This window comes from Saccoglossus kowalevskii, chromosome 17 (assembly GCF_978046115.1).
Source record: "Saccoglossus kowalevskii chromosome 17, keSacKowa6.1, whole genome shotgun sequence".
Taxonomy (NCBI): domain Eukaryota; kingdom Metazoa; phylum Hemichordata; class Enteropneusta; family Harrimaniidae; genus Saccoglossus; species Saccoglossus kowalevskii.
Window position 1 is genome coordinate 28,050,161 of NC_140657.1, and position 13,535 is coordinate 28,063,695.

Here is a 13,535-nt window from a genome sequence, read left to right on the forward strand (position 1 = left end):
TGAGGGATTATTTTCAATTTTGCTTCATGTCATCTGTGTATCAAACCCTTTCAGAAATCTAAAAAAAAATTCAGATCAGTCACATGGTTTGGCCGCCATTTTGGATTTTAAGCAAAATTGACCAAAAGTTTGGGTATTTGTTTCTCAGAGACGATTCAACCAATCTACTAGATGTTTTTATATTTACCATGCCTGGCCTTAGCTGCATACGAGAAAAATAATATTATTTTGATCAGTCACGTGGTTTGGCCGCCATCTTGGATTTTGTGAAAATAGAAATTATGCAACTACATGTTTTGTATTAGTCTGATTTCTTTCAAATTTTGTATGTGCATTTGTATCATCAGATGCATCATTTTGCCCCAATAGCACACTGCTAGGCCACGTGGCTGGGCACCCATGGGGTGGGGGCTTCTAACCTCATTAATATGCATAACTGTTATAACTCAAGCACTGTTGTAGTTAGGATGATGAATCCTGTGTTATTATGACAACGTTGAACAAGAAATTTGATTAAAATAACAAATGACCATTTATGGTCATGTGAGCTCATTAATATGCATAACCATTATATCTTAAACACTGTTGCAGTTAGGAAGATGAATCCTGTGTTATTATGACAACAGTGAACAAGAGATTTGATTAAAATAACAGATGACCATATATGGTCATGTGAACTCATTAATATGCATAACCATTATATCTTAAACACTGTTGCAGTTAGGAAGATGAATCCTGTGTTATTATGACAACAGTGAACAAGAGATTTGATTAAAATAACAGATGACCATATATGGTCATGTGAACTCATTAATATGCATAGCAGTCATATCTGGAACACTGTCGCAGAGCAGGACATGTAACTAGTGTCATTATGAAGACATTGAATTAAAGATGTAACTGACATTAGAAATGGCTATATATGATTATGTAATCTCATTATTGTGCATAAGAACATGGCTCATTATATATCCTGAAAACCATATTTCGATAACCAAACCAGGTAAATACATGGTACCAACTTAATTTCGACCTCATGTTACTGATAATGCAAGTTACTAGTATCTGATTGTCTAACATGTTGACCTCATTAATTATGAAACAGAATCTTATCAGCTTGGGCCCCGGTGACGCCGCTTGCGGCTTTAATTAGGGGCCCAAGCCTGAAGGGCGAGGCCCCTATTCTTATCGTCCGGTTTTTTCTTCTTTCTTCTTTCTTTCTTTCTTCCGTAACTTTTTTCGTCAAGCCGTTTGAGAAATCCGCTGAACGGAATGGTCTGATAATGTTCTATACTGATAGTCCCTAATGTGAACTGGTGCAACATGCTTTCAGAATTTTGATTGGTCAATTAGTTTGGCAGCCATATTGGATTGAAATAAAATCGGAAGTGGCTGTTTGACCACTTTCTGAGGGTCTAGGCGTCTAGATTTTTTTATGGTATATAGTACAACTCATGTGTAATAAATATCAGCAATAAAAACTTTAGCGGTCATGTGACTTTTCCCGCCATTTTGTTTTTCCTAAAAACGGCAAAAACACTTGAAAATCTTCTTCTTCAGAACCACCAAGCAGAATGCTCTCATATGTAGTATTTAGCTTCTATATATGAATCCCATTTATGTTTGAACATTTATTTACGATTGGTCACGTGGTTTGGCCACCATTTTGGATTTCTTCTAAACAGGAAGTAGTTTTTTACTCTGGCAACACTTGAGGGATTATTTTCAATTTTGCTTCATGTCATCTGTGTATCAAACCCTTTCAGAAATCTAAAAAAAAATTCAGATCAGTCACATGGTTTGGCCGCCATTTTGGATTTTAAGCAAAATTGACCAAAAGTTTGGGTATTTGTTTCTCAGAGACGATTCAACCAATCTACTAGATGTTTTTATATTTACCATGCCTGCCCTTAGCTCCATATGAGAAAAATAATATTATTTTGATCAGTCACGTGGTTTGGCCGCCATCTTGGATTTTGTGAAAATAGACATTATGCAACTACATGTTTTGTATTAGTCTGATTTCTTTCAAATTTTGTATGTGCATTTGTGTCATCAGATGCATCATTTTGCCCCAATAGCACACTGTTAGGCCTCGTGGCTGGGCACCCATGGGGTGGGGGCTTCCAACCTCATTAATATGCATAACTGTTATAACTCAATCACTGTTGTAGTTAGGGAGATGATTCCTGCGTTATTATGACAACGTTGAACAAGAGATTTGATTAAAATGACAAATGACCATATATGGTCATGTGAGCTCATTAATATGCATAACTGTCATATCTCAAACACTGTTGCAGTTAGGAAGTGGAATCCTGTGTTATTATGACAACATTGAACAAAAGATTTGATTAAAACAACAGATGACCATATATAGTCATGTAAGCTCATTAATATGTGTAATCGTTATATCTTAAACACTTTTGCAGTTAGGAAGATGAATCCTGTGTCATTATGACAACAGTGAACAAGAGATTTGATTAAAATAACAGATGACCATATATGGTCATGTGAACTCATTAATATGCATAGCAGTCATATCTGAAACACTGTCACAGAGCAGGACATGTAACTAGTGTCATTATGAAGACATTGAATAAAAGATGTAACTGACATTGGAAATGGCTATATATGATTATGTAATCTCATTATTGTGCATAAGAACATGGCTCATTATATATCCTGAAAACCATATTTCGATAACCAAACCAGGTAAATACATGGTATCAACTTCATTTTGACCTCATGTTACTGATAATTCAAGCTACCTGATTGTCTAACATGTGACCTCATTAATTATGAAACAGAATCTTGTCAGCTTGGGCCCCGGTGACGCCGCTTGCGGCTTTAATTCTTTCTTCTTTCTTTCTTTCTTTCTTCCGTAACTTATTTCGTCAAGCCGTTTGAGAAAACCGCTGAACGGAATGGTCTGATAATGCTCTATACTGATAGTCCCTAATGTGAACTGGTGCAACATGCTTTCAGAATTTTGATTGGTCAATTAGTTTGACAGTCATATTGGATTGAAATAAAACCGGAAGTGGCTGTTTGACCACTTTCTGAGGGTCTAGGCCTCTAGATTTTTTTATGGTATATAGTACAACTCATGTGTAATAGATATCATCAATAAAAACTTTAGCGGTCATGTGACTTTTCCCGCCATTTTGTTTTTCCTAAAAACGGCAAAAAACACTTAAAAATCTTCTTCTTTAGAACCACCAAGCAGAATGCTCTCATATGTAGTATTTAGCTTCTATATATGAATCCCATTTATGTTTGAAAAAATTATTACGATTGGTCACGTGGTTTGGCCACCATTTTGGATTTCTTCTAAACAGGAAGTAGTTTTTTACTCTGGCAACACTTGAGGGAATATTTTCAATTTTGCTTCATGGCATCTGTGTATCAAGCCCTTTCAGAAACCTAAAAAAAATTCAGATCAGTCACATGGTTTGGCCGCCATTTTGGATTTTAAGCAAAATTGACCAAAAGTTTGGGTATTTGTTTCTCAGAGACGATTCAACCAATCTACTAGATGTTTTTATATTTACCATGCCTGGCCTTAGCTGCATACGAGAAAAATAATGTTATTTTGATCAGTCACGTGGTTTGGCCGCCATCTTGGATTTTGTGAAAATAGAAATTATGCAACTACATGTTTTGTATTAGTCTGATTTCTTTCAAATTGTGTATGTGCATTTGTGTCATCAGATGCATCATTTTGCCCCAATAGCACACTGTTAGGCCACGTGGCTGGGCACCCATGGGGTGGGGGCTTCTAACCTCATTAATATGCATAACTGATATATCTCAAGCACTGTTGTAGTTAGGATGATGAATCCTGTGTTATTATGACAACCATGAACAAGAGATTCGATTAAAATAACAAATGACCATATATGGTCATGTGAGCTCATTAATATACATAACTGTCATATCTCAAACACTGTTGCAGTTAGGAAGTGGAATCCTGTGTTATTATGACAACATTGAACAAAAGATTTGATTAAAATAACAGATGACCATATATAGTCACGTGAGCTCATTAATATGCATAATCGTTATATCTAAAACACTGTTGCAGTTAGGAAGATGAATCCTGTGTTATTATGACAACAGTGAACAAGAGATTTGATTAAAATAACAGATGACCATATATGGTCATGTGACTCATTAATATGCATAACCATTATATCTTAAACACTGTTGCAGTTAGGAAGATGAATCCTATGTGTTTATATGGCAACAGTGAACAAGAGATTTGATTAATATAACAGATGACCATATATGGTCATGTGAACTCATTAATATGTATAACCATTATATCTTAAACACTTGCAGTAAGGAAGATGAATCCTGTGTTATTATGACAACAGTGAACAAGAGATTTGATTAAAATAACAGATGACCATATATGGTCATGTGACTCATTAATATGCGTAACCATTATATCTTAAACACTGTTGCAGTTAGGAAGATGAATCCTGTGTTATTATGACAACAGTGAACAAGAGATTTGATTAAAATAACAGATGACCATATATGGTCATGTGACTCATTAATATGCATAACCATTATATCTTAAACACTGTTGCAGTTAGGAAGATGAATCCTATGTGTTTATATGGCAACAGTGAACAAGAGATTTGATTAAAATAACAGATGACCATATATGGTCATGTGAACTCATTAATATGCATAACCATTATCTCTCAAACACTGTTGTAATTAGGATGATGATTCCTGGGTTTTCAGGACAACAGTGAACAATTGATTTCATTAAAATAACAGATTACCATATATGGTCATGTGAACTCATTAATATGCATAACCATTATATCTCAAACACTGTTGTAGTTAGGAAGATGATTCCTGTGTTATCATGACAACAGTGAACAAGAGATTTGATTAAAATAACAGATGACCATATATGGTCATGTGAACTCATTAATATGCATAGCAGTCATATCTAAAACACTGTCGCAGAGCAGGACATGTAACTAGTGTCATTATGAAGAGCTTGGGCCCCGGTGACGCCGCTTGCGGCTTTAATTAGGGGCCCAAGCCTGAAGGGCGAGGCCCCTATTCTTATTGTCCGGTTTTTTCTTTCTTCTTTCTTTCTTTCTTTCTTTCTTCCGTAACTTTTTTCGTCAAGCCGTTTGAGAAAACCCCTGAACGGAATGATCTGATAATGCTCTATACTGATAGTCCATAATGTGAACTGGTGCAACATGCTTTCAGAATTTCGATTGGTCAATTAGTTTGGCAGCCATATTGAATTGAAATAAAACCGGAAGTGGCTGTTTGACCACTTTCTGAGGGTCTAGGCGACTAGATTTTTTTATGGTATATAGTACAACTCATGTGTAATAGATATCAGCAATAAAAACTTTAGCGGTCATGTGACTTTTCCCGCCATTTTGTTTTTCCGAAAAACGGCAAAAAACACTTTAAAATCTTCTTCTTCAGAACCACCAAGCAGAATGCTCTTGTATGTAGTATTTGGCTTCTATATATGAAGCCCATTTATGTTTGAAAAAATTATTACGATTGGTCACATGGTTTGGCCACCATTTTGGATTTCTTCTAAACAGGAAGTAGTTTTTTTACTCTGGCAACACTTGAGGGTATATTTTCAATTTTGCTACATGGCATCAGTATATCAAACTCTTTCAGAAACATAAAAAAGATTTCAGATCAGTCACATGGTTTGGCCGCCATCTTGGATTTTAAGCAAAATTGACCAAAAGTTTTGGCATTTGTTTCTCAGAGGTGATTCAACCAATCTACTAGATGTTTTTATATTTACCATGGCGCGCCTTAGCTCCATATGAGAAAAATAATATTATTTTGATCAGTCACATGGTTTGGCCGCCATCTTGGATTTTATGAAAACAAATCTTGTGCATCAAAATGTGTTCTATTGGTCCGATTTGGCTAAAATTGTACATGTACATTCTACTCTTGAGATGCATTCTTTCAACCGAATGGCACGTGGGTGGGTTTTGTCGCTAGGCGCCTAAGGGGTGGGGGCTTCTAACCTCATTAATATGCATAGCTGATATATCTCAAGCACTGTTCGAGTTAGGAAGATGAAACTTGTGTTATTATGACAACATTTAACAATTGATTTGATTAAAATAACAGATTACCATATATGGTCATGTGAACTCATTAATATGCATAACCATTATATCTCAAACACTGTTGTAGTTAGGAAAATGAATCCTGTGTTATTATGACAACAGTGAACAAGAGATTTGATTAAAATAACAGATGACCATATATGGTCATGTGAGCTCATTAATATGCGTAAGCATTATATCTTAAACACTGTTGCAGTTAGGAAGATGAATCCTGTGTTATTATGACAACAGTGAACAAGAGATTTGATTAAAATAACAGATGACCATATATGGTCATGTGAACTCATTAATATGCATAACCATTATATCTTAAACACTGTTGCAGTTACGAAGATAAATCCTGTGTTATCATGACAACAGTGAACAAGAGATTTGATTAAAATAACAGATGACCATATATGGTCATGTGAACTCATTAATATGCATAACCATTATATCTTAAACACTTGCAGTTAGGAAGATGAATCCTGTGTTATTATGACAACAGTGAACAAGAGATTTGATTAAAATAACAGATGACCATATATGGTCATGTGAGCTCATTAATATGCATAGCAGTCATATCTAAAACACTGTCGCAGAGCAGGACATGTAACTCGTGTCATTATGAAGACATTGAATGAAAGATGAAACTGACATTAGAAATGGCTATATATGATTATGTAATCTCATTATTGTGCATAAGAACATGGCTCATTATATATCCTGAAAACCATATTTTGATAACCAAACCAGGTAAATACATGGTACCAACTTCATTTCGACCTCATGTTACTGATAATACAATCTACCTGCAGCTGATTGTCTAACATGTGACCTCATTAATTATGAAACAAAATCTTATCAGCTTGGGCCCCGGTGACGCCGCTTGCGGCTTTAATTAGGGGCCCAAGCCCGAAGGGCGAGGCCCCTATTCTTATTGTCCGGTTTTTTCTTCTTTCTTTCTTCTTTCCGCCGTAACTTTTTTCGTCAAGCCGTTTGAGAAAACCGCTGAACAGAATGGTCTGATAATGCTCTACACTAATAGTCCATAATGTGAACTGGTGCAACATGCTTTCAGAATTTCGATTGGACAATTAGTTTGGCAGCCATATTGGATTGAAATAAAACCGGAAGTGACTGTTTGACCACTTTCTGAGGGTCTAGGCGTCTAGATTTTTTTATGGTATATAGTACAACTCATGTGTAATAAATATCAGCAATAAAAACTTTAGCGGTCATGTGACTTTTCCCGCCATTTTGTTTTTCCTAAAAACGGCAAAAAACACTTGAAAATCTTCTTCTTCAGAACCACCAAGCAGAATGATCTCATATGTAGTATTTAGCTTCTATATATGAATCCCATTTATGTTTGAAAAAATGTTTACGATTGGTCACGTGGTTTGGCCACCATTTTGGATTTCTTCTAAACAGGAAGTAGTTTTTTACTCTGGCAACACTTGAGGGAATATTTTCAATTTTGCTTCATGGCATCTGTGTATCAAGCCCTTTCAGAAACCTAAAAAAAATTTCAGATCAGTCACATGGTTTGGCCGCCATTTTGGATTTTAAGCAAAATTGACCAAAAGTTTGGGTATTTGTTTCTCAGAAATGATTCAACCAATCTACTAGATGTTTTTATATTTACCATGCCTGGCCTTAGCTGCATACGAGAAAAATAATATTATTTTGATCAGTCACGTGGTTTGGCCGCCATCTTGGATTTTGAGAAAATAGAAATTATGCAACTACATGTTTTGTATTAGTCTGATTTCTTTCAAATTTTGTATGTGCATTTGTGTCATCAGATGCATCATTTTGCCCCAATAGCACACTGTTAGGCCACGTGGCTGGGCACCCATGGGGTGGGGGCTTCTAACCTCATTAATATGCATAACTGTTATAACTCAAGCACTGTTGTAGTTAGGATGATGAATCCTGTGTTATTATGACAACCTTGAACAAGAGATTCGATTAAAATAACAAATGACCATATATGGTCATGTGAGCTCATTAATATGCATAACTGTCATATCTCAAACACTGTTGCAGTTAGGAAGTGGAATCCTGTGTTATTATGACAACATTGAACAAAAGATTTGATTAAAATAACAGATGACCATATATAGTCACGTGAGCTCATTAATATGCGTAATCGTTATATCTCAAACACTGTTGCAGTTAGGAAGATGAATCCTGTGTCATTATGACAACAGTGAACAAGAGATTTGATTAAAATAACAGATAACCATATACGGTCATGTGAACTCATTAATATGCATAACCATTATATCTTAAACACTGTCGCAGTTAGGAAATAAATCCTGTGTCATTATGACAACAGTGAACAAGAGATTTGATTAAAATAACAGATAACCATATACGGTCATGTGAACTCATTAATATGCATAGCAGTCATATCTAAAACACTGTCGCAGTTAGGAAGATGAATCCTGTGTTATTATGACAACAGTGAACAAGAGATTTGATTAAAATAACAGATGACCATATATGGTCATGTGAACTCATTAATATGCATAACCATTATATCTTAAACACTGTTGCAGTTAGAAAGATGAATCCTGTGTTATTATGACAACAGTGAACAAGAGATTTGATTAAAATTACAGATAACCATATATGGTCATGTGAACTCATTAATATGCATAACCATTATATCTTAAACACTGTTGCAGTTAGGAAGATGAATCCTGTGTTATTATGACAACAGTGAACAAGAGATTTGATTAAAAATAACAGATGACCATATATGGTCATGTGAACTCATTAATATGCAAAGCAGTCATATCTAAAACACTGTCGCAGAGCAGGACATGTAACAAGTGTCATTATGAAGACATTGAATGAAAGATGTAACTGACATTAGAAATGGCTATATATGATTATGTAATCTCATTATTAAGAACATGGCTCATTATATATCCTGAAAACCATATTTCGATAACCAAACCAGGTAAATACATGGTACCAACTTCATTTTGACCTCATGTTACTGATAATTCAAGCTACCTGATTGTCTAACATGTGACCACATTAATTATGAAACAGAATCTTGTCAGCTTGGGCCCCGGTGACGCCGCTTGCGGCTTTAATTAGGGGCCCAAGCCCGAAGGGCGAGGCCCCTATTCTTATTGTCCGGTTTTTTCTTCTTTCTTTCTTCTTTCCGCCGTAACTTTTTTCGTTAAGCCGTTTGAGAAAACCGCTGAACGGAATGGTCTGATAATGCTCTATACTGATAGTCCCTAATGTGAACTGGTGCAACATGCTTTCAGAATTTAGATTGGTCAATTAGTTTGGCAGCCATATTGGATTGAAATAAAACCGGAAGTGGCTGTTTGACCACTTTCTGAGGGTCTAGGCGTCTAGATTTTGTTATGGTATATAGTACAACTCATGTGTAATAGATATCAGCAATAAAAACTTTAGCGGTCATGTGACTTTTCCCGCCATTTTGTTTTTCCTAAAAACGGCAAAAAACACTTGAAAATCTTCTTCTTCAGAACCACCTAGCAGAATGCTCTCATATGTTGTATTTAGCTTCTATGTATGAATCCCATTTACGTTTGAAAAAATTATTACGATTGGTCACGTGGTTTGGCCACCATTTTGGATTTCTTCTAAACAGGAAGTAGTTTTTTACTCTGGCAACACTTGAGGGATTATTTTCAATTTTGCTTCATGGCATCTGTGTATCAAACCCTTTCAGAAACCTAAAAAAGATTTCAGATCAGTCACATGGTTTGGCCGCCATCTTGGATTTTAAGCAAAATTGACCAAAAGTTTGGGCATTTGTTTCTCAGAGGTGATTCAACCAATCTAAAAGATGTTTTTATATTTACCATGCCTGGCCTTAGCTCCATATGAGAAAAATAATACTATTTTGATCAGTCACATGGTTTGGCCGCCATCTTGGATTTTATGAAAACAAATCTTGTGCAATTACATGTGTTGTATTGGTCAGATTTGGCTAAAATTGTATATGTGCATTCTACTCTTGAGATGCATTCTTTTAACCGAATGGCACGTGGCTGGGTTTTGTCGCCAAGCGAATAAGGGGTGGGGGCTTCTAACCTCATTAATATGCATAACTGATATATCTCAAGCACTGTTGGAGTTAGGAAGATGAAACCTGTGTTATTATGACAACATTAAACAATTGATTTCATTAAAATAACAGATTACCATATATGGTCATGTGAACTCATTAATATGCATAACCATTATATCTCAAACACTGTTGTAGTTAGGAAGATGATTCCTGTGTTATCATGACAACAGTGAACAAGAGATTTGATTAAAATAACAGATGACCATATATGGTCATGTGAACTCATTAATATGTATAACCATTATATCTTAAACACTGTTGCAGTAAGGAAGATGAATCCTGTGTTATTATGACAACAGTGAACAAGAGATTTGATTAAATAATAGATAACCATATATGGTCATGTGAACTCATTAATATGCATAGCAGTCATATCTAAAACACTGTCGCAGTTAGGAAGATGAATCTTGTGTTATTATGACAACAGTGAACAAGAGATTTGATTAAAATAACAGATGACCATATATGGTCATGTGAACTCATTAATATGCATAACCATTATATCTTAAACACTGTTGCAGTTAGGAAGATGAATCTTGTGTTCTTATGACAACAGTGAACAAGAGATTTGATTAAAATAACAGATGACCATATATGGTCATGTGAACTCATTAATATGCATAGCAGTCATATCTGAAACACTGTCGCAGAGCAGGACATGTAACTAGTGTCATTATGAAGACATTGAATGAAAGAAGTAACTGACATTAGAAATGGCTATATATGATTATGTAATCTCATTATTGTGCATAAGAACATGGCTCATTATATATCCTGAAAACCATATTTTGATAACCAAACCAAGTAAATACATGGTACCAACTTCATTTTGACCTCATGTTACTGATAATTCAAGCTACCTGATTGTCTAACATGTGACCTCATTAATTATGAAACAGAATCTTGTCAGCTTGGGCCCCGGTGATGCCGCTTGCGGCTTTAATTTCTTCTTCTTTCTTCTTCTTCTTTCTTCCACAACTTCTTTCGTCAAGCCGTTTGAGAAAACTGCTGAACTGAATAGTCTGAAAATGCTCTATACTGATAGTCCCTAATGTGAACTGGTGCAACATGCTTTCAGAATTTCGATTGGTCAATTAGTTTGGCAGCCATATTGGATTGAAATAAAACCGGAAGTGGCTGTTTGACCACTTTCTGAGGGTCTAGGCGTCTAGATTTTTTTATGGTATATAGTACAACTCATGTGTAATAAATATCAGCAATAAAAACTTTAGCGGTCATGTGACTTTTCCCGCCATTTTGTTTTCCCTAAAAACGGCAAAAAACACTTGAAAATCTTCTTCTTCAGAACCACCAAGCAGAATGCTCTCATATGTAGTATTTAGCTTCTATATATGAATCCCATTTATGTTTGAAAAAATGTTTACGATTGGTCACGTGGTTTGGCCACCATTTTGGATTTCTTCTAAACAGGAAGTAGTTTTTTACTCTGGCAACACTTGAGGGAATATTTTTAATTTTGCTTCATGGCATCTGTGTATCAAGCCCTTTCAGAAACCTAAAAAAAATTTCAGATCAGTCACATGGTTTGGCCGCCATTTTGGATTTTAAGCAAAATTGACCAAAAGTTTGGGTATTTGTTTCTCAGAGACGATTCAACCAATCTACTAGATGTTTTTATATTTACTATGCCTGGCCTTAGCTGCATACGAGAAAAATAATATTATTTTGATCAGTCACGTGGTTTGGCCGCCATCTTGGATTTTGTGAAAATAGAAATTATGCAACTACATGTTTTGTATTAGTCTGATTTCTTTCAAATTTTGTATGTGCATTTGTGTCATCAGATGCATCATTTTGCCCCAATAGCACACTGTTAGGCCACGTGGCTGGGCACCCATGGGGTGGGGGCTTCTAACCTCATTAATATGCATAACTGTTATAACTCAAGCACTGTTGTAGTTAGGATGATGAATCCTGTGTTATTATGACAAGCTTGAACAAGAGATTCGATTAAAATAACAAATGACCATATATGGTCATGTGAGCTCATTAATATGCATAACTGTCATATCTCAAACACTGTTGCAGTTAGGAAGTGGAATCCTGTGTTATTATGACAACATTGAACAAAAGATTTGATTAAAATAACAGATGACCATATATAGTCACGTGAGCTCATTAATATGCGTAATCGTTATATCTCAAACACTGTTGCAGTTAGGAAGATGAATCCTGTGTCATTATGACAACAGTTAACAAGAGATTTGATTAAAATAACAGATAACCATATATGGTCATGTGAACTCATTAATATGCATAACCATTATATCTTAAACACTGTCGCAGTTAGGAAGATAAATCCTGTGTCATTATAACAACAGTGAACAAGAGATTTGATTAAAATAACAGATAACCATATATGGTCATGTGAACTCATTAATATGCATAGCAGTCATATCTAAAACACTGTCGCAGTTAGGAAGATGAATCCTGTGTTATTATGACAACAGTGAACAAGAGATTTGATTAAAATAACAGATGACCATATATGGTCATGTGAACTCATTAATATGCATAACCATTATATCTTAAACACTGTTGCAGTTAGGAAGATGAATCCTGTGTTATGACAACAGTGAACAAGAGATTTGATTAAAATAACAGATAACCATATATGGTCATGTGAACTCATTAATATGCATAACCATTATATCTTAAACACTGTTGCAGTTAGGAAGATGAATCCTGTGTTATTATGACAACAGTGAACAAGAGATTTGATTAAAAATAACAGATGACCATATATGGTCATGTGAACTCATTAATATGCAAAGCAGTCATATCTAAAACACTGTCGCAGAGCAGGACGTGTAACAAGTGTCATTATGAAGACATTGAATGAAAGATGTAACTGACATTAGAAATGGCTATATATGATTATGTAATCTCATTATTAAGAACATGGCTCATTATATATCCTGAAAACCATATTTCGATAACCAAACCAGGTAAATACATGGTACCAACTTCATTTTGACCTCATGTTACTGATAATTCAAGCTACCTGATTGTCTAACATGTGACCACATTAATTATGAAACAGAATCTTGTCAGCTTGGGCCCCGGTGACGCCGCTTGCGGCTTTAATTTTTTTTTGTAATCACTGATTTTTACTCTATAATTATAAATTTGACCACTTCAAAATTTCAACATAATTATTTAGAAACGGTCGAAACTTTAGTGTGTTTATGGTATTAGGAACTGTTACATCAATGTTTTAGATTCAAGTGCAGTGGAGATAGATGTGTAGCACAAGA